This window comes from Phalacrocorax carbo, chromosome 4, assembly GCF_963921805.1.
Source record: "Phalacrocorax carbo chromosome 4, bPhaCar2.1, whole genome shotgun sequence".
Classification (NCBI taxonomy): Eukaryota; Metazoa; Chordata; class Aves; order Suliformes; family Phalacrocoracidae; genus Phalacrocorax; species Phalacrocorax carbo.
In genome coordinates, this window is record NC_087516.1 from 73672724 (window position 1) to 73700357 (window position 27634).

The 27634-nt window shown below is 37.0% G+C and overlaps 1 long non-coding RNA gene across 1 annotated transcript in view; it reads right to left on the reverse strand.

The window, feature by feature from the left end:
- Positions 1–27634, reverse strand: part of LOC135313173 (uncharacterized) — a 242739-nt gene that overhangs the window by 58356 nt on the left and 156749 nt on the right. Inside the window, exon 3 of the long non-coding RNA XR_010372798.1 lies at positions 11306–11492. This is a non-coding gene — a long non-coding RNA (uncharacterized LOC135313173). The remainder of the gene's footprint in view (positions 1–11305; positions 11493–27634) is intronic.

Consider the following 27634-nt stretch of genomic DNA (forward strand, 5'->3'; position numbering starts at 1 on the left):
AAAAGGAAGGAATACAGCGATTAGCAGATCCCAAATTTCTATCTTCCATGGCATAAATACATACCCTACATACTCAAATTCTACGTGCACTGCTGGGATTTTTCATACAGGTGATTGCTTCCAATTCATGCAAGCAAAATGATGCCTATTGCCATCACACAGATCAATCACATATATAAGGAAAATAGGAGACAAAAATTATATCTGTCTATATTACAGAGCAGGGTTATGGGAAAAGTCTTGGTAACCTTCTCCCCTTAAGCCTGCACTGCTTATATAATGTACTTCATACAGGCTGCTTCTTTTCGAAACAAAGACTTCTTTCTCCTTGTATTGCTACAAAGCTGCCACTGAAAGGCACATAAAAGGTTTCGAGTGCTATATCCAACTTTCAGTGTCTGTTCAATCTGACCTTCCCACTATTCTGCCAAAAAAAAAAAAAATATATCAAGCACTTCTCAAAATCTTTAGCTTTATAATAGACATGATATCACTTTATTTGGGAATTACTTCACCTGTGTGCCCACCCATCTCCTTGGTATATTACAAATAAATTACAAAGCAAAACTAAAAACATTAGACAGCTGTGTAATCTGCTGTGCCAGAAATTACCAACACTCTCAAAAGAGAGGCGGGGTGTAAGATTGCTACTTTTACTATTACAGGTATATGTTCAAGGCACCAATGTCCCCCAAAGGACTTAATAAGAACAGCAAACTTTATTCTACTTAAATGAATTTTAAAAAGGAGGAAAGAAAGCATTTTAGCTCCCAGAAAGAAAAAGATAAGATTGGAAATAAGAAGTAGAATCATTCACTTAAATATAAAAGACAAAAACACTCCAAACAACTCTGAAATCCAAGCACATAGATTATAAATAAACTGCACAGAAGTCAACAACATTATTCCAAGTATGTGCTTGCTCACTGACATTTGTCTCTCAGATCACCTCTTCCCTTGACTGCTTTCACTTACTGCAACTTCTTCTCCATAAATAAGAGACAGTGACTGCTGGGACAGGGATTCTTTGTATTTTATCACTTCCAAAGTTATGGCACAGCAGGCTTCTAACACCCAATGACAGGCCGTCAGGTGCTATTGCAATAAGTATACTAACATGCTAAGGAATAAGAAATTAAATAAGTAGCACAATACCAAAACCATACATTTTAAAAGTATGTTTGAATGTGTGAATATCTTTGCCATTAAAATATGCTTGTTCTCTAATATCCACAGTACTACTTCTTGTAAGCCTTAGAAATAAAAATAACTATTATTTCTTATATACTACTTCTTATAAGGCTTAGAAATAGAAAGAGCTATTATCTTAGCTACAAAGAGCTGAGAAATACAAGAAGGACTTGTATTGCTAGGTATCTCCCAGGTTTCAAAGAACACTGGAGCAAATAAATGCTTGCAATAAAAATCACATTAGAAGTTCTCATGACTGTTGTTCTGTTGGCTTATGGCACGCTCAGGATGGGATTAGTCTCACCTAAGCTTAGGCATGCTCAGTACAGATGCCTACATCTGAACCTCAGCTTTAGTAGTCAATAGAAACAGACACTTCCAGGGAACAATTCATCTCTTTCTAGCAGGATGTCTCAGATAAGCTGTGCCCTAAAAGTGCCTGATCTCTCCATTCACTGTGAGGAAAACGGAGCATTATCATCCCTGGCATAGGTGTTTATACTGACACCTATATTCACTAAAATGAATTCTTACCCAGAAAGGCTAACATTGCTCAAGGATTTACCAGTAGATCATTTGTAGAAAGAAAGAATCACCACAGCATAACTGTATTATCTGAACAGGGAAACTACAAAGTATTCCTGCACATCCACTAAAGAAGAAAGTATGGATAGTGAAATTTCTGCAATGACCTGCACCAAAATATTTGTTTACGTATATGTTTTATCAAAGAATAGCAACTAACTGGTAAAGTTTTCACTAATGGGCAAAAAGCAGCATTTTTTGCTCAAATATAGAGCTCGTCAAAAAGTGTAAAAACACTTTTATGAATCTGCTTTTCACAACATTCCTATGAAAAGGAGATTATGACAGTTTTACAGATGGATACATTTAAGTACAGAAATAAGAAGTGTAAAGCCTGGCTAACAGGGCAAGTTATCAGCAAAACTACGTAAGTACCAATTTTCCTTTCTGCTCTGTTCTCTGAATGCTATGTGACACTGACTTTTTGGAAATGATACTTAACAGAATCTCATTCTAAAAAACCCAAACCAGACCAAAACAAAAACCCAAATGGAAAGAAGGAAAGAAAAAGAGCCAGCCTTTTTCCCTTCCCAAGTTTTAGTTAAATGTGCATTATTCAAAAGTTAAAAATGATCTTATAACCAGTCCACCAAATTTATATGCTTTGAATATGCTCTCAACCTGATTGATAAAGCATGAGATAACTAATTCACTGACCTTAACTCCATGATGAATGTGCTAAACTTTACCAGTCATACCTTGTGATGCAGGAGCTCTGCCACTCGAATAGCAAATATACTCTGCCTTCCTTCATGTTTGAATGGTATCAGCAAAGAAAGAGTTGTCTGCTTGATTTGAGTTCATAAGTCATTCTTTGTAGTGCTCTGATTTTTTCCCTCTCACCCTCTCATATTTTCTCTGGCTGTTCACAGTCCATTTGGACTGGGTCATTAGAACAGGTTATGCTGGCAAAGCCACACCTAGTCAAGCTAAAGGATGTTGGGTCCTTCATGGCAAATACATTCTAGTGAAATACAATTTAAAACAAAACCGTAAACTTTTTTACACTGCTGTCTGCATGTGACAAAACACAGCTAGAGTATGTTATTGCATACTCTAATATCTAGTTATTGCTGGGTCATTTTGTATTTCCCCTGTGCTGGGCAGATGCAAATCTGGCATAAAAGGCAACAGTTCACAGATTGCACTGACTCCCTACCTACAAGGCTGCCCTCTCTCTGAAACAACAGTATTTGTCCTTGTCAGTAATAGGAAGAAATTCCAGGGGAATATTTTTGGTTTATGGTTAATAATTTCCCTTTCTTACTCTCAAACTGAAGCACCCACCTTTCACCATACCACATTTCAAACAAAAAGTTATCCTATTGTTTACTCTACTCTGTGCCAGCGTAATACTATACAGGGGAAGGGTGGAAATGTTTGTTTTGGTTTGGTTATTTGTTCATTTTAAAGAAAAACAGTGAATAAATAAGCTTAACTGAAAGCGGTAGCACATTCTTTCATTCCTTCAGTTATTCACTTTACATCTGTGTCGCGGTTTAGCGGCAGCTCAGCCCCACACAGCCGCTCGCTCACTCCCCCACCGGTAGATGGGGGAGAGAATCAGGAGGGTAACGCTCGTGGGTTGGGATAAGAACAGTTTAATAATTAAAATTAAAAGAAACAACAATAGAAATGCAACGTAAAGGAGAACAACGAGAGGCGCAAAGCCCCGGGGGAGGGGGGAAGGGAGGGGAGAGGGGGAACGAACCGCCGGAACAAACTGCCCGCGCCGCAGCCGCGCGCCGCCCGCCGACGCCGCCGCCCCGCGCTGGCGCTGCCCCCCCCCAATATATTGGTCATGGTGTCACGTGGTACGGAATGAACCTGCCATTGGCCAGTCGGGGTCAGCCGCCCCCACCATGGCCCTGCCCCTCCCAGCCCCCCCCGCCACGCGGCAGAGCGCGGGAAGATGGAAAGGTAGCCGACCCCCACAGTGAGGAGAATTAACCCCTTCTCAGCCAACACCAGCACAATCTGATAAATTTCATTTGCAATTGAAAGGCGACTGGCAAAGTTCTCTGCTACCCTAGATCCATGCTTTATAGAGTTCCACCTTTAGTTGAAATTCTGTACGATCCAGAACTTAACAAAACCAAATAGTATTGAAAAATAATACACCAAATAAATAGAAAAATACTGAAAAAGAGCTTAAAGATTAAAATAATGAAGAAAGTGATTACCTCAGATCTCATTAGCAAAATTAGCTGGGAAAGAGCTGGTGGAAAAAAAGAATATTAGTTACTGAGGTTTTTTTGTTTATATAGACAGCTACGTTTGAAGTCAACCAACAGAAATAATCCAGGTGCTTATGAGTGAAGTTATTTTACAGAAATAACTATTATCCCTCTCTGCCTCTATTTTAATTCTTTTTTTAAAAGCTTAAGATAACAATTATCTTTTTTTGCTTTTTGGAACGGTTACAGATATTCTTTTTGCAACTTGAATTTGTACAATCTCTTAAAGGAAAATGAAAAAAAAGGAAGGAAAACAAAAAAAGGGAAGCTGTCCTAGAATACTTTATTAGTTTAGGAATAAATATTTTGGTGAAGCTAACATTATTTATTCACATACCTTTTTCTTTTCTCTGTTTAGGAGTGGAGAAAAGTCCTATTTTCCATTTGCGATGGAGACAGGAAAAAGAATCCCACATTCTTTAGTAACATTTCTGCCTGAATCTTCAAAGGACTTCAGGATTTAGACTGAGAATAATTTAAAAAGGTGAAGCACTAAGCTGAGGAAGAGAATCAAGCATTCTACATATCAGGAACATGCAACTGTCCATCACAAGAGTAAAGCTCAGTGGGCAAGAGGCAAAGTGACCCTGGCGCTGGTCTAAAAACTTGTAGAAGACCTAAGAACTACCACAAGCGTCACCACTTTCTGTTCCAAGATCAAGAAACACTTTTCGATCTTTCTTTCTCAGAGCCACACAGCACACTGTACAGAACTGAAACAGAACCAAATCAGCATGCAATTCTATTCCCAGCAGAGAGAGAGGGGGTGAGAGAGGACGGAAGGATGGATGGACAGAAACCTGCACACAAAACATGTTTATCACGTTGTCATTCACTGTTTTGAGTCAAGGTGCTCAGATGTCAAGATGAAGGCTACCGACTAAAAATCCTGCACAAAACAGCAGATGATTTCTTTTAGTAACCCCCAAGACGCACGTGTAAACACACCGACCTGGGGATGTCACCAGACTTGTGTGCGACTTGACCTTTCAAGTGCTCTAAGTCACCAACAGATAGATTTAGTAAATTTCATGTTTAACATATTTGATCTCTTACAGAAACAGTGTCCTACAGTTAATTTGTCAGAGAGCTAATAATTAGAGATGTGTCTTACATCATGGTTACTCTGTCAGATGAATTTCTCAAACACTAATCTTACTTGGAGTACATTTACATGAAGCTTTATTGAAAGAGTTTCTTCTGACAGACTCTTATCAGCAGAAGTAACTGTCGTAACCATAGCTAGACTATAAATGCTATCTCCCAAAGAGCAACCCCTAAATCAATATTTACAAGTAAGCTACAAAAGGTCTCAGAAAAAGCCTATAATGCTGTAATATTGATGGGGGAAGATATGTAATTGGCTCCCCTGAAAGCCTTATCAGACGACAAATATTAGTTCACATAGAATTGTCCAATTAGGATGAAAGTAAGGACAAGAATAATTTTCCCTAAGGTTTTTGGCTAAGACTTTTCTCCACTTAAAGATCACCAATACAAATATCATTGGCAATTATTATTGAGGCAACTCATGATCTCATTTTTGAAAGTGCATCTCAGCTTACAAAACAAGTTTTCAGGATTGCTAAATATCTTTTTTTCCTTGGATTTTCCATTTCTTCTACCAATGAGGTGAAATTATTGGATAGCACTACAATAAAAATAGCTTACATGCATGACTACGCAAAGTGCAGAAGAAGGAAGAACAAAATATTTCGCATGGCACAACACAGAAGAATTTCAATCCACATACACATTTGGAGCTACAGGAGAACTTCTGTGTGCGTGTGAATAAAGCTATAGTTTCAGATGTGGAGTTTTTTTGATAGTCATGGTATTTGAATCAGTCATCCAAGTTAGTCATTTACAGCCACTGAAACTGGTCTGCAATAAGGTGAACGTGAAGTACATAGACCCAGTTTTCCCTTCCCCTGTGCTTAAGTAGTCATTTATACAACTGTCAGGATAAACAACATGTCTTGAAGTTGGCGCACAGTCGAAACACCAGGTTTTGAGGGACTTGCAGGGCCAGCTTTAGCAAAAGTAGGGCTTTCCCTACGAAAAGTTTTAAAGCTGTGATGAAGCAGCACTTTGTAATGAGAAATTTGAGGATTTTTACTGAACTCTACTGACACCTGATAGAAAACTTTTAGAATGGCTGTTATGCTGATGTGTGTTTAAATATCCTATGTACATAGGTTAGGAATGAAGAAATAAAATAAAAAAGAAAGGGGGGGGGGGGGGAGAGAAAAAGTACTGCATTTCTGTGCTTCTCTGATTCAATTAATGTTGCATTTTGACATGTTTTTCACAGCAGATATGTAGCCACCTAATGAATGCATAACTAAGCCTGAACTTCTCAGTCATGTTACTGAATGATTTAAAAAAGCCATTTAATTTTCACTTGAAAATACAGGCTTTGAATGCACGCTATAATTGTACAGTTTATCAACATTTAGCTATTTGAATAATAAAACAAACATTGTTTTAAGTAGAATACGAGTTTTGTGTCACTCACAATATTTCAATTTTCAGAAATTCCATATTTTATTTCAACACATTAGCATTTCTATGATTTTATGACCATTTATTCGGCAAGGTCAAAGAAGCAGGGAATCCCCCAAAGTATTAGTACCTGAGGAAAGTCCACCTTTAATCATTTTGCAGGAGTTAAGCATTAATGCAACATGAGCACGTACACCTCCCTGGGCATGAGTGTAACACATCTATTCTACACAGTAGCACATGGGCAGCAGTGTCCACAAGGGTTTTCAGAATTACTTCCGTTACTATTTCAGCTGACGCCATGTATCTCTGTTTTCTATGTCATCCATTTATGTGGACCATCATGGAACATGGCTCAAAAATAAGATCAACAGAAAGTTTGGGTTATGTAAATCCCACTTAACAGCTAGAGATGCCAGACTTCTTCACATGTTCCTTTTCATCATACAGGTCAGCTAAAAACTAACAAGGTACTTTGCATTTTGTGCATTGTGTTTACTGAAATTTTCCTTTTTAACATTAAGTTAAGGCACATGAACTGAGTGCCAGGGATCCCAAAACTGGACAATTTTAATTTTCAGAGTATCAGCTCGCATTAGCAGTACTTATGGGAAATTCTCTAAGATTTATACCAGAGCACCTACAGTTATAAGACTCCTCTCTCCATTACCCACCTCTGTTTGGGACTGGAGCAGTGAAATTATCCCATGAATAGGAAGGAATTTGCCAGCCAAACCACAGTCCAGACTAATTACAACCACCTGGTACATGGGAACTTCGCACATGTGCTAAGAGAGGTGAAACGAATGTGCTGTCTTTTTGAATGCAGTCAGCAATAATGTGATTTTACTTGCTGCTGGGTTGTATTAATACATTGGCAAGAGCAAGATTTTTTTTTTTTGATAGAAGAGGAAAACTAATACTGCTTACATAAGAGAGGAAAAATCCTTAAGAAAGTCAATGCAATAAATTAAATTAATGTCAAAAAAGTGGTGATTTTGTATCAGAAAAGGAAAATAAGAAAATAAAAAGGAAAAGGGAAAGAATGCAAACTATCTGCATAAAAGAAAAAAATTTTCCTGACCCAACAGCACACAAGCTCAGCTGCTTTAAATCACACAGTACATCTTCTATTTGATTTATCCAATTATATCCAATGATCCAAGCCTTTTCACTCATGCACTGGATGTCAATGCCAGTATTTACCTGCTGCATTATCTCACAGAAGCTACTAAGTGGCATGCAGACATCTGTGTTGTCCTGCCGGTATGGGAATCTTGGCAGATTTTCAGAATAATTCAAACCCAAAAACATTATTTGGAGAAAGAAACAGGAGCACTGCAACTATGGCTTTTTGGTCAAGCATATTACACATTTTGGACTATACTACAAAACAGGTTATTGTTACTTGAAAGCATGAAGTGGAAGTATGTTAAACAAACCATACATAATTGGGGTTCAGTGAACAGGTTGTACACATCAGAGTTTGTCAGCTGTTGGTCAGACAGTCAAGTTACACCAAACAAATCCTTCTTGGTTTGCAAGGTAATGCTCCTGTCACTCACTCAATGGATTCCTTCTCTGCTTGAGTGAAACTGTCTCCTATGTCCACGGTGGCAACTGACCCAGAAAAAAGCTCTCACTAAATGATGTTACCAAGTATCAACTGAAGCTAAAGCATTTCAAGAATCCCTGGGGCACTGAATTAAGCAACATATTTGGGATTTCAAGACTTCCTGTCAGTGTGATGCCCTGCATCTTAGAGAATAATAGAGATTTCGCAACACAAGAAACACACAAATACTGATATATATAGGAAGAATATATATGCATGACCATTATATGCCTTTATACGTCTTTGTTTCCTCCCACCCCTTCTTCTTACTGCGACCCGTTAGTTCTGAAGGATTAATTACACTAACCAAAGAGTAACTGCAGAAAACAGAAACACGTATTTTATAATATATGAAGAGCAAAGAATTTTAAAAACAAAAGCAAGAAACCAACATAAGAAATGTGCCACTAAGACCAGTGGTCTGTCAAGACCACAGGTCTGATGGAAGCAATAGAAGAGTCTGTTTAGGAATTCCTTACGATCTCAGCCACTTTCTGTGGTACATTTCCCTTGTACTTCCCCGGTATCCACACTTAGATTTGGGATGTTAGAGGGTTTGTATACACCTATTCTCCTTAGTAGCTGCTGCCCATGAAATTGTAAAATCCCTTTTTTAACTTGGTGATTCCTCTTCTGTTTTCAAGTTTACTGACATTAAAGCTATATATGTGTATCTCATAGTAATCTGAACCATACTGCTTTTCAAAATGGTATTGTATTCTACAGTTGAAGATCAAGATGTGTTTTAATGAACTCGTTGATGGCTAGTGAGGAATGAAGTATTGCTCCATCCACATCTTCAGAAAGTCAAAGCTAGAAATGGAGTGTGAGGTCTTTCTTAAGCATTCATAGGCTTGCAATGTTTTAGGATATGTAGTTTAAAATGTAAATGGCCTTTTCGTTCCAGGTGTTTCTGTTTTAATTGTGATTTTTTTCCAAAATAATGTTAATATATTCAAACAGATTTTACTCTGGTCATTGTGTATCAAAAATGGCTAAGTATATGCTTTGATTTTTAATGAGCAGAAAGTTGTTAGCCATTTTTCATAGAGGGCTGTGACTAATTTTATTTTATAACCTCAGCTAATAGATAATTAGGTGTTTCACTCAAATTAGCTCTGACACAGCTGGAGGCCATAAATTTTGTACTATCAGCTTCTGAACACCTCTGTGAAGCGGCTGATAGGAAATGCTATATTGGATATGCATAACCTGTGTTTGCATTTTGTTAATAGTATTCTCAGTTTTTAAGTGAAGAGAAGCTTAATAAAAAAAAGATATGCAGAGGAGGAGGATCTCCCATAGAGATCATTAAGTGGATCACTGAAGCTGTGCAAATTTCAAAACAAATTTCCTGGATCAGGTACTTCCTCAGGCTTCACAAAGAGTGCACTGTCATCCATTAGTAGTATTACTTTAGTGCAATCCCATCACAACACAACAGTGTAAATTGTGACTTCCCTCAGCCCATCTCCCTCCCGTTTAAGATCAACAAAGTTATTCACACATGCTTATGGACATACTACCACAGTAACGGTTCCCTTACGCCAAGCACCCACCTTTGTGTGATTTTTTTCTATCAGGGAATACTGTGCTAGAACAAGTAACACCACAACAGTATGAGCAATTCTTAAGCCACCTAAACCAGGGGATGGTTTCATGCATACTGCACCTAACACTGGTCTCTGGGTACAAAGCAGAATGTACACACACTACACCAGGGGCACAAGGTCTTCTGGAACATGGCACACAATGTCAGCAGCTCTTGTAATACACAAGTCTACATTTACATAAAGTTATTAGCATTTGAAATATTTGTTCTTCAACTAGCGCTTCAAAAAGAACAGCAATCATATATCATCCCGGTTGCTTTAATGTAGTGGTCTCAACACTGTATGATGATGCTTCAGAGTAGGCAGAAAGTCAAGAAAGAGCTACCTCCATTTTTCTTCTGTTTATCCAATTATCACTTACCAGAGCTGAAGGACATACTGTCTCTTTTGTCTCATTTCTGCTTTTTGGATCAAGGAAGCTGCAAGTTTGTTTTTATATTATGTTGACGTGAGATTGCATAGCATGACAAGTTTAGCTGAATTTAGAAGGTTGGTCAGATGCCAATATATAATTTCATATTTATGCAGCAGATTATATATTGTGCTTATGTATTATGTATTTCCTGTCACAGCCTAGTAGCTTCTTCACTAATTATTTTTCTGTCTTCTGCAACTCATGATTCTTTTCTTATAATGTCTAAAGTAAAAATCTGATTAGTTTCCTAGTAAATACAATAGATGTTTTAAAATTAAATAAGGAATCAATATATAAAAAACCACACACAAAAACCACAAAAAAAACCAAAATGGAGGCTATCATCATCAAGTGTACGGAAGTGTCTAATCAGGAGAGATACGAATATTTCAGATTACTCAGGCTTAGCATTAAATTTGCTCATTCTACTGGGTATAGCATTTGTGTTTTGTAGATAGCTGGTATCTTTTCCTATACACTTCCTGTAAAACATATTTGTCAGTACTGGTACCTATCTTATACATATTTGTATACTCATGTGTTTGCAAGTCTTTCCACATTAGGTTAGCTACTTATCAGAACTAGTGCATTTGACAATGGTAACTTTTGATTGACCAATTGCATCAACATTTTTAGAAAATTTAAGGATAGAAGCTTCTAGGCTCATTTATGCACCATCTGAAAATTTTAAGAATAATTATTTCTAAAGCAAAGAAACATTTTTACTAAAATATTCCTAGCAATTTATCATTCATTTCATGGTCAAAACACTCCTAGCCTGGCAGAACAAGGTGGCCAACAGCTGTTAGAAGTATCACGTCTGAAAAGCCTTTCTCAAAAAAACCCGCTTGAAAACCTCAGAAACCTAAGGTACATCGCCTCTTACCTACACCCTACAAATTACTTGAGATGACTTATCCCAATGATGAAATAATGAATTACTTACATCACTTCCACGTTCACAGCATCATCAGTTGAACAGTGATTTTACAAGTATCTTCACTAAATTATTCACGTCAAAATAGTGCAAACTTAAAAACATCTTACCAAAACTTCCCATTCATCAAATATCAATCATTCCAATACATTATCACCACCTTGGTAAGTTTTACTGCTCTTTACCCAGACAATAAAAAACATGTACCTTTTTTTCCTGAGCCAAATACCAAACTACACTGGCTTCTTGTGATGTCAGCCTATCTTCATTGTTGCTGCACTTTTCAAATCTGACAGCATGCTGCTTCACTTTCTTGATGTCACAGGATAAAGGCTCCATGTTCTTGTTTGGGAACATTACATATCTTATAGAGTTCTTCTAGTATGGTAATTTGCTGATATTAAAACACAAGAAAAGATATATTTCTCATGTGTCTTTCATTCTTTCTTAATGTTATATGCACATACAAATATTTTTGTCTAGATGCAAAAATTACCATCTTATCTTCCCAGTGCCTTTAGAGCCTTTTTTCCCCTCTGCTCTCCTCCCTGTAGTTCTCATTTCTCTCATGCTTCTGTACAAGTCAGCCTATGCCTCTTGGCAACCACATTGTTTGACACTTTCCTAGCCAGAAACAACTACCAAATGATCATCCCCACTTCTATTGATCATCTGGCACCCATCCAGCTTTTCTCAATCAATTGATCTCGTGCTGCTTCTGAGCTCCAAAAAACTGATAATATGTTTTGCCCTGCAGTACCGTGCTTCCTCATCCTCTGCTCTCTGCAAATTGATATTGCATTTTCCCCAATTTATCTACTGGCGTTCTTCCAAGCCAGGGAATCCAGTAAGGTGTTTAACAGAACTTTCCTTCCTCCTGTAGTTGGCTGTGATCTCTAAACACCCAGCTCAGTGAAGAAGAAAGATTAGCTCTGAAAGTTAATAAGGAATTCTGCTGAGAAACCATCCCTGCCAGGAACTATCCCTACAGATAAATTGAAACAATGTCAATGGGCTTTCTTCAGGTAACGTCTTCAAGAAGGAAAAAGATGTAGAAAGAAGTTGTCCTTCACTCTGTTTTGGCGGCATGGAAATTTCAGTCTGCTCCAGAAGAGCAGATCTCCTCTAGGTCTGAATTTCTCTGCAAAGATCTAAAAAACCCCTCACTTTACTTCTTAAATTCTTTCCTCCCATGTCTTTAGAACTTCCTCAGGTGATTAAGAACTGCACAACAAAGGAATAAGAACTACTTACATATGGCCTTCCAGGTTGTCTGAGATTCCGCTTTTGTATCTTATGTCATTTTAAAGAGTCATTTTAATAAATCCTCTCTGATCATGTGTGACAGGGATGCAATAACACAGATAGGTGTAAGCCTTTTCACACTTCCAGAAAGAAGTGTAGCTCCAGCTACAGTATTTGCATTAATTACTTCAAAACCTGAGGGTTTTAAAGTTAAATATCTTATGAAAGTTGGGGTAAAGTTTATATGTGGTCAGGGTCAGATCTGTGCCTGTATTTAACCAGCAAATAGTTTTCAGAATACCTTTTTTGATTTCTAAAGTAATGCTATACATTTAGTATAATATCACACATCTGTGTATTCATTTGCAGTCAATAGTCTAGCAAGGAGGTACTCGAGTTCAATGTGCAAATGCCTGTTATCAAGTCTGTTCATATGCATCTGTGTCCTGCCTTATCCTGCTTTGGATATTTATAGAGCTGGAAACTTTCTGTAAGAAATATCTCAAAACTTTCAGCAATGACATTATTCACTAGAAATAACATTAACTCTACAGGGAATAAAATGCTTATCTTTGAACTGTACTTTATAGAAGATAGAATAAGCAATCACGACTGTCTAATATATGCATCCAACTTTGGTTCTGTGACCACTTCTCCCCACTGATCCCATCGGGTGGTAGCCTGAAAGCTCTTTAATCTAGAAACACAAATTATGAACAAGTCCTCCAAAGGCGTCAGAGGGTGAGTTCTGGCCACGGTCAGACTCTTTATTCAGATGTAATTATAACACAAAATGAAACATACTGACATTTGATAACGACAGTATATAATGCGAAAGCAACGCTAAAGAATGAATTTCTGTTGTTCGTTTATGAGATTTCATTTTATCTCAACCCACGACTTTTCTCACTTTTACCCTTGTGATTCTCTCCCGCACCCCACTGTGATGGGAGTGAGCGAGCGGCTGTGTGGGGCTTAGTTGCTGGCTGGGGTTAAACCATGACATTATGCTATGTTCAAAAAGAACTGAGCAGCTAAAAAAGCCCTTACAATACAAAACCCCTCACATTCCCTACTCTTGGACTCACGTATAGATCTAAGGAAACCAAACAGCCCCCTTGCACTCCCAGCACAGATAGTCAGAGACTCCTATTTTTTTTGCCCTGCGAGGGTGAAAGGAGGACAGAAACTAGGAGGGTGAACAAAAGATCACATCAAATCTTAAAATTGCCTAAAAGAAACAGTTTCTAAAATACTCACGCCTTGCCTGATCAGTGAAGATAATCTTTCCAAACTGAGCTGCCTGCCTCTGTTAACTGTACGTAGTTTACTGAAAGCAAAGCAATAGGGGGAGTAAAGCTTCAAAGAGAAATTAAACCTCTCCAGTGAATTTAAATTTGTATCAAGAAATCTGAATTTAGGATGTTATCATTGATTAATATCTATACTAAATCCTTCAATCCTGCTTGACTGAAATTACTTTCTTAGTCATTTGATAAAAGTAGCAGAAAGGTCTTATACCAATGGTAATTCCCCAGCTGACTTTTTTTCCTCAATACCTAGGAACTCTGAGTAAGCCTGAGGAGCAGCATTGACATAATTTAGTCATCAATGATAAAATCCCAGGTTTTAATGTATTTTAATGATTTCTTTAACTATTTAATAATTTAAAAATAATTTTAGAATAAACCTCAAACTCAGCCATGACTGATCTTTATTTGCCTCACTGCTCAGCTTGAAATATTACTTGTGTCTGGTTGCAACCATTATGCTAAACAATCAGAATCATTCTGGAAGGCTTAAAAAACTGCTGCTGTTCTTGCCACTGTGAAAAGTGTTTTTAGGAAAAAAAAAAATCACTAAGTTTACATAAGCTTATCTTAATTTTACATGCAAAAATATTATCCCACGTTTTAATTTACTTTACTATTTTTGAAGCATATTCATTAAAGAATAGAATAGAATAGTTCCAGTTGGAAGGGACCATCAACTGCCTGACCACTTCAGGGCTGACCAAAAGCTAAAGCGTTTTTTCCCAGAATCATGAGGTAGCCCCTTCGTCTTCTCTCTAGACAAAGCCAGTGTCCTCAGCTGCTCCTCGCAGGACATTCCTTCCAGCCCTTTCACCAGCCTTGTTGCTCTCCTCTGGACACATTCAAGTACCTTAATTAACTCATATGCTGCTTTTAACTACACTTCGTTTATCTTTCTTTTCAAGCTACCCATTTCACTTGATCATAGACCAAAATAAAAACTAGTGAGCTGAGAAAAAATAAAATCAAATGTATAAATATAAAATTAGGAATAACAGAATGGTCTGCATTTTACAGTTGGAAAATAAATGGATGATGAGTGAGCAATAAACTGCTCCCGCAGGATATGAGGTGTCATAATAGTACGTATTAGTAGGAATATTATAGGTAATATATTTCTGCAACTCAGGACTTTTAATCCTATCTAGATGACTCTGCTTAAGCTGGGTACTACATTTCAGGTAAAAATTAACAAACAAGACACAAAGAAGTGTCTTCAGGAATACAACAAAACTGATAAAAGCTCTATGTTTTTTAATCAAGTATGAAGAAACACTGAAGGATTTTTGTTTGTTTGGTCCAGAGAAACACATCATCAAAGGAGGATCTGCAATAATTTTCTACCATTAAAAGCCTATTATCAAAACGGCAATTTAATTGTTCTGTATGGCACCTGGAGGAAAAGAAAAAATGCATTCTATGTACAATTAAAAAACCCCTTATTATGACATCAGGAACACACTCTGACTGTAACAGAGTTCGGCATTACAGCAAGCCATCCTTATTTAAAGGTGTGAAGAACAGCCTGGACACACATTTGGCAGGGTTAGGGTTACAGTTCAAATTTAGATTATGCTTAATCTTTTTGCAGAGTGGGATGGACAACTCTTCCTGTCATATGCTGCTATGGTTTGTATGACTGTGACAAACTAAAAAAAAAATAATAATGGAGCGAAAGACTGCCACAATCCTGGATTTTTTTCATTTTTGAAGTAATATACAGAACATAAAACACGTGCTGCATTTTCCAACTGCTATGGAAAGAGAAATGTTAGTATAAAATTTCCCTTAAATCTGTAGAAGATGACAGAAGTATTTTGAAATTATCTTCTGTTTTTCCATGGCATCAAGTCATATATGTTGTTACAGCAAGAAGAGCGGCTATCAGGGACAGAGTAGTTTCCTACAGTAATGATTATTCACATTTTTAATAATTTCTTTTTATGCTTATCTGTTTACATTAGCACCTTAATGGTGCCCTTGAAATGTGACCAGTGCAAGTATTACCTGTATTTCATTTAACACAACTGTTAAAATTTTTTAAATAAATATTTTTGTAACCTATCTGCACACATCGAGAAGAGATCTTTCTTCCGTTGACAAAAGTATTAAACTCCCATTAATACTGAGAGCAATCTTTAGAAAGTTTTCTGGTAAGTTTTTCAAGACCACTGGGTGATAAACTGGAAATGTTTAGTACAAGATTATTTTGAACTGAAAAGCCATATAATGTTCAGATTCTGAACATTCAAACATAATATCCAGAGAAAGGATCACATTTAATTTAAGGGAAATTGCCTGAAAATAAAATCCCATGTCAGCTTCATTAAAGATTACTGGCACAACCAACCAAATACGCAATGGCATTGACTCATAGACAGTAAACATGGCATGCAAAGAAACTCATACCTGTGAAATAAAACACAAGTTCTTTCGCTAAGGTTTTCTGTTATACCATTGAAATATCAGCTGCAATAAAATGAAACAGTACTAAGAAAGGATGACACAAAATCACAGAGGGGCTGAGGCTGGAAGGGAGCTCTTCCACCCCCCAGTGCTCAAAACAAGGTCAAGTAGAGCAGGTTGCTCAGGGCCATGTCCATTAGCGTTTTGAATCTCCAAGGATGGAGACTCCATAACCCCTCTGAGAAACTCGCTCCAGTGTTCAACCACCCTCACAGGGAAAGGTTTTTCTTATATTTAAACAGTTCTTATATTTCAGTTTGTGCCCTTTGCCTCTTGTCCTTCAGTCACTGAGGAGAGGCTGACTCCATTCTCTTAGCACTTGTCAGGAGAATTAAGAGATGTGATTTTACGTACACAATCATTTACACAGAAAGAGTTGGGTATTTTAACCTAGGAACTGATCTTTATCATACTCATATATCTGCATCGAAAAGCTCACACAATACACATAGAGGACACTGATGGGCTGTGGCAAGCAACAGTATTATCATTCCCATTTACAATGGACATACAAGTCAATTAAGTGACCTGTTCAGTTAACACATCACCTGCTTAGCAGAGCTCCAATAAAGCAGTCAAGTGTTGTCCTTGAACATATTTTCTATCCAGTAGCTTTACTGAAGACCTTTCTAAGGGTACTTGTAGAACCTGTGTCAACTACAATGTAGTAGAACCAAGCCTTAGGCTGCCCTGCATGCATCCAAAAAGCAGCATAGTCCTTGAAATCTGCCTGCCCAAATGTACAAGCTACTTAATTTATTCACCTCACCTTTGACAGTTTTGCATTCTGTGAACTCTAACTTCACCACTACACCATATCTCTGAGTACCACAACAAATTATTTACTGTGTAAGTTAATGAAAAACATTAAATATCAATTCCTCCACTACCAAGATCATCAAGGTGAAAATATACACCCTAGAATATCAGACTGCCTCCCCTGCCTTCCCACTTGCCAATTATTTATCATCTGTTATGCAACCCACATGACAAATTCTACAGTGAAATTTCATGTTTTACTGACATTTGAAAATACGGGAATCTAGTCATCTTATTGAAATTAAATGATGTGGCATACTGATTATTCTACTCATTTTACTTTGTCACTGTACATAACAATGCAGTTCTAATACTTATGTGGTTTGTTTTAACGTGTAGACAAAATATTTCCTTCAGCATTGTTAGAATACAGCAGTGACCTCAATACACAGAAATTGTGGAATTCATAAAATCCAACTTTGGGAATCCAACACAAAAAAATATCCAATGCAGGAGAATTTTAGCAGCTTATTTTCTGCTGTTTGTAAATGCAGGAGGATACCACTGTTCTTTTACAACTGGATCTCTTTTTCATGGTTCCCTTCACATCCATGACAGCTAGTAACACACATATTAATGAAAGTTTAGTATGATGAATCAGCAGGTGTAACTGCAATATATAATAAATTGAGAGCCTGTATTAATCATTGTTTGGAAGTTAAACAAGAATGCAGAGCGTAGGCTTTTTGTTTCATGTATTTCACAGTTTCAAGAGGGGTGAATGGCTTACCTTCACCATCAGTAATAGCATTTTTTAAAAAAACAAGGATTAGCTTTACACACGTTAACAAATGTGTTAAAATCATGTTACAGCATACCAATATGTGGGGCTAGAACACTGCACATGTCTGTGCAATCTCTTTTCTACACAGCATGGTAGTATGAGCTTGAGAAATTAATGGCATGAACTCCAACCATAAGGAACTAGAGAATTTATCTAGACTCTCCATAGATTTTGCTTGCTACTTTTCATATTACCATAATTAAGCTTAAAGCAGTTGCATCTACTGAGCTTTAATTGTTTTTCTGAGATATATAAACATGGGTAAAAACATACTGCAGTTACAATTTTTAACTCAGTAGGTAGCTCAGTCCGTATTGCAATGCCAGGATTTATATTACATCACAAATGTTTCAAAACTATCAACTTGCCTTGATGAAAGAACTTTAAGATCCGTATTTGGCTAACGCATGTTAAAACGCCATTTGTATTCTAAGCATGGACTTTGACCAGAGAGACAAAAAGAGCTGTCTCCAGATGCCAACTGGGACAATCAAGAACCATTAGCAACCTGCAGATACTTCAATCACTGAAGCTATTGATGGGAGTGTTGGATCCTAATTATGTCTGGGACTAGAATACCTTTCTGTAGCTTAAAATGAAAAAGCCAGTACTTTTAAAAAAGAAAAAAAAATCTACATAGGACTAGGAAATTGCTCAGTTTTATTCAGAACCCATTCACGTTGTCTCTACCTATCCCAGCCCCTCCTGCGTATATAAGAAATACTCTTACAAAGAATATAGCTGAGCATTTCAAAAAATAAGGCAGACATCCTTATCAAAGTGGACCTGTAAGAGGCATGTATCAAAATGCTGACAAATACCCACAGTTGAAGGTGTCTTTCTTTTTTCCCCCCAGGAGAACTTGTGAAGAAAAAAAAAAAGTACTCCATCTTCAAGAGGGACAAGACGACCAAAAGGGAGACATACCATTAAGAACCATGACAGTTCTGAATATGAGTAAGGCACATCCAAGCCACTGGATGATTTATATGCTTTATACTAGGAGGAGGAAAGGGAGTTCCTCCCAAAGCCTGGTGGTCCTCAGATGTTATATCTGTGAAACATCGCCTCTCCAGAGAGTAATCAGAAGTGACAGATGGTTAGTACAGCATGCTTTGACTAAGGATAACATCCTCATTAATAAGCATTTCAGGTTTTTTAAGTTCTGACAGAAGCCTTGTGAAGGTTGAGCAGGCAAGACCGTTCACAAAGATGGTCGAGGAACAATGGTCACCATAAAAGAAGCTAAAAATTTATTTCTCAGAAACAGTGACAAAGTATTTTGGAGTATAAAAGACAAAGATGAGCACAGAACTGGACTGAGTCATATATATAAGTGAATACATGAAACGTAAGACCTTGTGAAGAAAACCAAGATGTCTGCCCATGACAGAAAGCACAGAACTTTTTCTTCTGAAGAATAATGCATTTTTATAATGTTCACAAACAAACGGGTTGAGGTGCTTCTTTCTCTAACCGTTGCTCTTGATGCTGCTACTGCATTCATCCCTGAGCCTTGTTTTTTTCAGCTCTGCAGAAAAAAAACCCAGCCTAAAGTTGTTTTCAGCTCTCGTCCCAGATTAAAAAAAAAAAAAAAAAAAAAGTCTATTTGCAGCTTTCTGTTTCTGAGCATATAGTGCCATCTATATTCTCAGGATGTTTTCACAGTCTCTGCATGAAAACGATTACTTTGCCTGTCCTAAAAGTTTAGCACATTTAAATGCATTCTTTATTACCCAGATCTTAAAATAACACATACACGAGGATTTTATAAAGTGACAACTGATTAGGACTGTTTTGCTTTATGGGATGCTAATTTGAGAATCCTTCAATACTCTTGAGTGTCAAAAAGCATTAAGCGGCCTGCTTCTTGAAATTAAGACTTTTAAAGACACTTCAGGACAGACACAAACTAAAACATTTTATATTTTTAACCAATAGCTGTGTGTTTTCTTTGCGTAAACCCGGTTACTTATGGCCATTAAAAAATATAAAAAATACTTGGAGATTCAAAGTAGGCTCTCTAGAGTTTACTCTTGTTCTCCACAAGTAGGAACAGAGTTGTGTGTTAAGAAGAAGAGAGGCCCGGAGAGCACAATCCTATGTGTGATTTCAGAAGAAACATACTTGAATCTGTGAAACACACAAGACCAGAGAAGCAGTTAAACTCCTTTCTTATAAAGCCTTTTCTATTTGGGCACTCTTCCATTAAAGCTTTGTATCCTGGCAAAGATCTGCAACAGACATGGACCACGGAAGGAGTGCTGAGACTTTACTTTCCCAAGACCAGCAGTATGCTGAATCGACCCAGAAGACAGGAGACTTTTTACCACTGCAACTGAATCACTCTATATGCAAGACAGTTATAAAGATAGATGAAACATGGCACAAGGAGCCTTTACCACATGCAAGAACAGTTACTATGATGAAAGAAAAACAGCAGTGTTAAGTACAGTAAAGTAAATGTCTTTTCCTTCTGTCTTAGATGGATACACCCAGGCTTACAAGGACAGATAAGCTGTACTCGAAAAGATGTATTGACAAATAGTCTTTACCTTAGAAAGCATTTTGCCACCAGACTGCAGAATTCCATGACAGTGGTGAGAGACTTCTTCCTTTAAGGTACTTCAGCTTCTACTTTAAACAACTGACTGAACATTTTGTGAGCGATACAGGTCAATGCCTTAATAATATACTTGACAGAGAGCGGTACAATCTCCGCGAATGCATAAGAACATAATTATAGATGTGCCATGAACAGTAACAGCAAAAATATGAATCAAATTCAAACCAAGTATTAATCTTTGCAATTCTGTTTTCAATTTTCCAAATCACCAGATTAAAGTACCACAAAAAGAAATTAGTGATGAGGAAAGGCTTATTAGATCATATTGTACATCTCCTTGGCAATATAAAATTGCCCTCTACAGCAAATATCTCAATGCTTTGTTCTGAATGACCGAAGAGAAGGAGATGCTACTGAACTACTGATCTACTACAAAAGTAAAAATAACTTCTATTGAAACTTTATTAAGAGTTGTCTTCTTACATTCCATCTAAATTTTCCTTTGCTCAATTTAATCCTATTTTCAGATCACCTCAAACCTGCTTTAGGTCCTCCTTTATGACAACCATTTACTGCAAGCAAATAGTTTTCATCTCACCCTTTTACTGGATGAAATAATTGAAAAGTTAAGCACCGAGATTTTTTCTTTGTGTGTGCGCCTTTTACCTCCTAGGCACAGATAGACCTATAAGAAGTACTCAGAAATTGTAAATGGAAATTTGCTGATTATGTTAACACTTGAACAGAGGCCAAATTATGAATTTGGCATTACCACCCGCCCAATATCTATGAGAAAAATGATTTCCTAAGAGTTTGCATTTGACTTTTTAGTGGTCATGTCACACTGGTAACTCAGACTCATCCTGATCCAACCCTTTATTTTTCTCACAAAGATTCAGTCAAGCCCACAGAACGTTATCTGATGTTTCTTCATGTTATTAATTATTCTTCCCTTTAAAACTCACTTTTTAGGTTTGCATAATACCAAGATCAGACTAACAGACATGCAGTTACTCAAATCTCATTGCCTCTTTCAGAGGCATGGCATGTAACATGTATCAACTGGACTGTATTTCCATAGCTTAAAGTTTTTAGGGTTTTTAAGTAGCTTGTAATTCTACAATTAAAAATATAGAACACATTATGAACACAAAGTAAGGTTAGCATATTTTTATAATGACCATATAAATCATATTCATAATCAAGTTATATTTTTATAGTTAGCATATAATTACCTTTTTACATAAGTTGCTACTAGTTGCAAACCATTTACAGAAACAGTAGCTGAATTTTAATGAACATCCAATAAAACACCCAGGTTTCATTACTCGTCCCATTTTTCCACTATAGAAGCTTGGCTGAAGAAATAGATGTTATTTCCTCAAAGCAGAATAATTTACCCCATGAGCACTGTTTTCAAGACGTGGCAATATGATTAACCTGCTTTTAAAAAGAAACATCAGCCTGTGACTATCCTTATGGTGAATGGATTTCCCTTTTGCATCTTCAGACTGAAGGTTAACTGAAGTTAATCATTGGCAATGACCCTATTAATAAGCCTCCATCAGCAATCACCTGATCACTGTGCGGTGACGCAGTTTAACCTCAATCCTCCAGAAGGGTGTGTCTAATCCCATGTAAAGATTTTACCTTCCAACTGGATGTCCAAGTCAAAGGCAGTAACAGAGTTTTATATTGATCGTGTCGTTCACCTGTCCTTCATTAAAGAGCTTGCCCTTGGTCTTACATATAAACACTGCTTGAGAAGTTTTTCCCTCTTATTCCATCAATTATTTTTGAGTATGAATAGAATGGAAGATCTATAATGCCATGCTGTTAAAGCTAAGAACGCACTGGCCAGAAAACACAACAAAAATACAGCACAATGAAAGGCAACACAATACTCTGAATACAGTTTTAAAAACCCCACCTGAACTTACAGGAATATCATTAGTATAGATGGATCACCTAAATCTTAGAGTCAAATAAACTATAGAAGATAAATAGCGGTTCTTAAAGCATCATTGCAAAACTCCCCTCACACTGAGATGAACAAGACTTACAGTCATCTTTCTTACTAAGATTGTTTCTGCCTTCCTATTTGGCATGCAGGTACAGTGAGAGCAGCATCCTGAGTGTAAGAGACAGACATCCATGAACTCTGTAAAACAGAGGATCTACGATCAGAGTAACATCCTGAAAGTAAGAGAGCGACATTTGTGAGGCTGTAAAACAGAGGATCTACATTACAGGCTTGGTTTCTTTGAACAGCTTAATTCTACCGGAAATAATTGTGCCAGTATTTCAACAAGTATATCTTCAGTCTGGCCCACTTTTCCCGTGTCCTGAGTGTTCTGGAATATAAAGTATCTTCTGCTGTATCACACAACATAGCCTGTCATTTTATCTGTGTGGAACTTGGCATACTCATACTGATCTCTACTTCATATCTCTTCTGCCTATAACGAAGATTCTTCTGATAAACCCAACTCCGGGCAGTTTTAAATATTCCAAGTAACAGAGAAAGAAAGGTGTTGAAGTTTAACCCCAGAGAGCAACTAAGCCCCACACAGCCACTTGCACATTCCCATCACAGTGGGATGGGGGAGAGAATTGGAAGGGTAAAAGTGAGAAAATGCATGGGTTGAGATAAAGACAATTCAATAGGTAAAGCAAAAGCCACGCACACAAGCAAAGCAAAACAAGGACTTCATTCACTGTTGCCCACAGGCAGGCAGGGGTTCAGCCATCCCCAGGAAAGCAGGGCTCCGTCACACGTAATGGTGACTTGGGAAGACAAACACCATCATTCTGAACATCCCCCCTTCCTTCTTCTACCCCCAGCTTTATATGCTGAGTATGTCATCATATGGTGTGGGACATCCCTTGGGTCAGTTGGGGTCAGCTGTCCCAGCCGTGTACCCTCCCAACCCCTTGTGCCCCCCAGCCCCTGACTGGTGGGGTGGGGTGAGGGGCAGAAAAGGCCTTGGCTCTGTGTAAGCCCTGCTCAGCAGGAACTAAAACATCCCTGGGTTCTCAACAGTTTCCAGCACAAATCCAAAACATTGCCCCATACCAGCTGCTGTGAAGAACATTAACTCTAGCAGAGAGAAAATCAGCACAAAATAAAACAAAAAGATCTATTAGAAAAACAGGAACTTTTTTTCCCTCTTCAGACATAGAAATACCATTCTATATAACCATGATAAGAATGGGCATTACTGAGTCCTTTACCAGCATATTCTCCCCATAACCTGGGAAAACACCAAAAACATTATATAACGGAGTACGGAAGATCTTTTATCTTGAAAAACCATAAACTAATTCAACCGGAACTCGTTACCCAGATTCTATCTTAGTGACAATCTCGCATCAGACCATTCAGCTGAAAAACCTTCATACTCTCATCAGCAATCTGCCAATAACATGATCACTCTGACAATTTTATATCAATGCTGTTATATCTGGGGGTTTTACTGAAGCATCAGCTCTATGAGTTACATGATTCGAAAGCTCTCAGCTTTTATTTTTACGCTAAGTTTTCAGATCTCAAGATTCACAGACAATAAAACCAGAAGGTACGATCATTTATAGCTCCTGTGTATCACTGTAGGATTTCCCTACATTTACTGAAATTTGAACCAGAGAATAACTTTTGAAATGAAAATTTCTGCATGATTTCAGAGACAGGCTTGAAAAGCTTGAGTCCACCTATCCGATTCAGAAGTGAGAAAAATAAATATGAATGTGTGACTTCTTTTAAAAGTAGAGGGTTTTTTGTAACTACTTATGTATTTTTATTTTTGGCAGTAGAGATGATTAGGGAGATTTGACTCATAATTTGTTAATGTTGCTAATGTTTGGAGTAAAGAACAATATGCCAAATTAAGCTTTTAAGTCACACCACTTACAAAATACATCCATAATAGGTTAGCCCTGTGTATTAGCCCTTTTCACTAAAATATAGCTACAATGCCATTAAGGAGATCAAGATTTTTTGAGGTTACGTTGTCATAAGGTCACCTTTCTGTTTTTATAAATTATCACATTGGCTGCTCTGGTATTAACAAGACATTATTTGCTTAGTAGTGAAATTATTGCCAGAGAATTGCCAGAAAAATTAAGAACTTTCAGGTTCACTCATTTTTTTTCTCATTCAAATCCAACAGGTTATGATAACAAAGCAATACTTTCCACACTTATTGGTAGCATACAAATATATGTGGCAATAGATTAGAAGCAACTGACAAACCTTCACTGAGTATTCAGTGAATAATAGTGAAATAATGAATAGTGAAAAGTCAAGATTTTTGCAAACAAGTCTGAGCAGCTTACGTTACAGTTTCAAAAAGGAACAGATGTTAATGGAAATAAAAACTTGCAAGCAATGTCATATTGTTAATTAAGAACAAAAAGTTTTCTTCAAAATATTAAATCCTTGCATGACTTTTACATTGGATTAACCCATGCTTCAAGGCCTTTGTTGAATGCTGGCAAGAACGGGATCCAGGAAGATGATGTTCTTCCTCTTTATGCATAATACAGTTGCTAGGTTTGTTACATATTTAATTCACTTTCTTCTAGTTACTCAAAAACAGCTGTGACCATAGTTGGGACACGGTATGTGCAGAAGGGCATTTCTAGAGACATTAAAAATCTTTAATGTGTAAAGACATTAAAGCGTCTCACTGGTTTATCGTCCTTCCACACTAGGGTTGAATCAGTAACTAGATTATTTCAATTTAAGTAAGGTCAGGAAGACCGTAGTAGTTGAGGCTTTTTGTTTTTCTTTATAAACTCTGGGTTTGGTCAATCTCCTAGGACTATATGAGTGTTTTACCTGACAATTCCCAAGCTGTTAAAATGTTCTAGATTGCTGAACATACCCTTGATAATTTCTGATCTCTTCCAATCTCTTCTTTGGTCTGAACTATTTTATGTAATGCTAGAGGTGTTCGTTAACTTACAATTAGTGGAGCTCCTTGGCTACATACATACTACATGGTTGCCTGTGGTGGCAGCGGATTAGGGTCAATGACAGGGCTTTTTTCTCCCCCAGTCCAGCCTTATCATGGAACAGACTTCTTAATACAGGCTGGAGTATTGGTATAATGAGGGTCCTATGGTCCTATTACTTTCAATGGTTAACAAAGAAGAAATTTTCATTCCAGTTAGCAATTAGTGTGAACAAAATTCTGGCATGAATTCCCCTCTTCTACATAATTCATCATAAAAGTACAATTGCAGCATATTCTCCTTACACCACTGTTTTCATCATAGGCCCTGAAAATCTTTTAAAGTTCAAATAAAATCTTTCTGCAGTGAAAATCCTTCAGCTATTTTACCAGATACAGGAATAAAACCAAGAACTCCAAATCTTTACCTCTGTATTCTGAACATCCTCCCCAAAAGACAAACCTGAAGTTAAAATTAATATTATATAGGTCCATGAAAACACCGTCCAAACAGTAGGCAAAACAGTAGTTTTGCCAGATTCCAAGAATGCTAGGATTTCACTTCGTGTAAGTCAGTCAGGGGGAAAAAAACAAACCTCACTGATTTCTGATAATGTTGACCTCTCAGACTTAGAGCTGTAATCACAAGAAATGGAAAAAGCAATGGCATATATTATCTCTGTTTATTTTCTAAATATTCCACAATGAGAAAATGGTTACCCATCCCACTAGACTTTACTATCTCAGCTCCTTCAACTTTATGCTCTTTAAAAATGTACAATTCAATATTCCAGAACACATTCCACCCCCTTCGTTGACATATAACCTTTTGAAAAAACAAGAATACAAAAATTGAAGATAATAAGGTAATCGATAGCCTCACGTGTTTCTCCATTGGAGAGGACAGGATACAATTCTTCACATAGACTGGTCTCTTGTAAGATACAGAAACTTCAAAAGCTGGTGCTTCATTATAGAAAACTTCGAGTAATTTAGGTGAGTAATAATCCATTAGAGAGTAATTTCAATTAACTAGGACTTTAATTAATATTTAATAAAGTCTACAGTATTGAGGACTGGAGCAGGTCTCATGCATTGTTACTGTAAGAATAGGTTTACCATAGCAGTATTTAGAGTATAAACAGCCCTGTTATTCGAGCCGTTTAGTTGTAAGGCATTTGTGAAAGTCATGCTCTTCAAGTATATAATCTAAGGGCACATAATCTAAATTAAAAGTCAGATTTAGGCTGAGGGAACAACTTCATACACAAGCCAAGTGAACTATGCAATAACTGCAAATGTCATGTAAATAGCAAGAATTATTGACCTTGGCTTTCATTCTTAAGTATTTTCTATGTATATTTCATTACAAGGTATTAGGAGAATTGCAGCTTCTTAAAGACACACAACTTCTGACTTTGTTTTCATGTTGCCACTCCACATTTCCTTCCTATGATAAAAAATAGTAGCCTTCAGATCAAGATCAATATGGATTAATAAGGACCTTATGCTACAAACTAGTACATCGGCTTATGGATGATTGGAACTATAGTTTGTTAAAAACCAGCGGGAGAGAACAGCAGTACCTGTAATTTGCTGTGTAGATCAGAAATTTGCTCTCTATTATATATATAAAACAATTTTTTTTCAGATTTCAGATGTTTGATTTCTTAGGGCTATTTTCTTAAAAGAAAATGTAGAAGAGGTTTGCACACAAATGCTCTTTGCTAACACAACACACATAAAACTTGCCTACAGACATCTCAATATATAGCCCTTCCTAACCAAAAAAAAAAAGGATAAGAAAATTCTCTGGTCAGGAAAACCTATAATATGCTAAAGTAAACATTAATCATAGATAGCCTTAAAGGATGGATGCTACAGAACAATCAGATATCATCATTAACCTTAATGATTTAATAATGAAAGATCTGCATGTCAACAGAATTTCCAACCATTTCAATATAATTTATGGTGTTTTCACAAAAAAAAAAAAAGTCAATAGGCAATATACTTTTGGGACAACCTTTCCTTTATTATACATATAACATTCCTATGAAAAATAGAAAATGTGTAACAAAAATCTGTGGGCCTACATACATGAGAACTAGTTATCCAATTCTCATGTAATTCTATTATGCATTCTAGAGGCACCAGATGCTACAATAAATGCATTGCCAGGATACTCTAGTACACATTCAGGCAATGACAAATGCTTGTTTCTGAGAACCTTGCTGCAGTTAAAATTACAGGGATAGTGGATTTGAAATTACTGCCTCCGGGATTTTTGCTTTTCCTCCCCTCCTGAAATTTGATGCAAAAAATACATGAACCAAGTCTTCTTTATTCATACGAATGTGAGATACATGAATGAATAGTATATGAGGT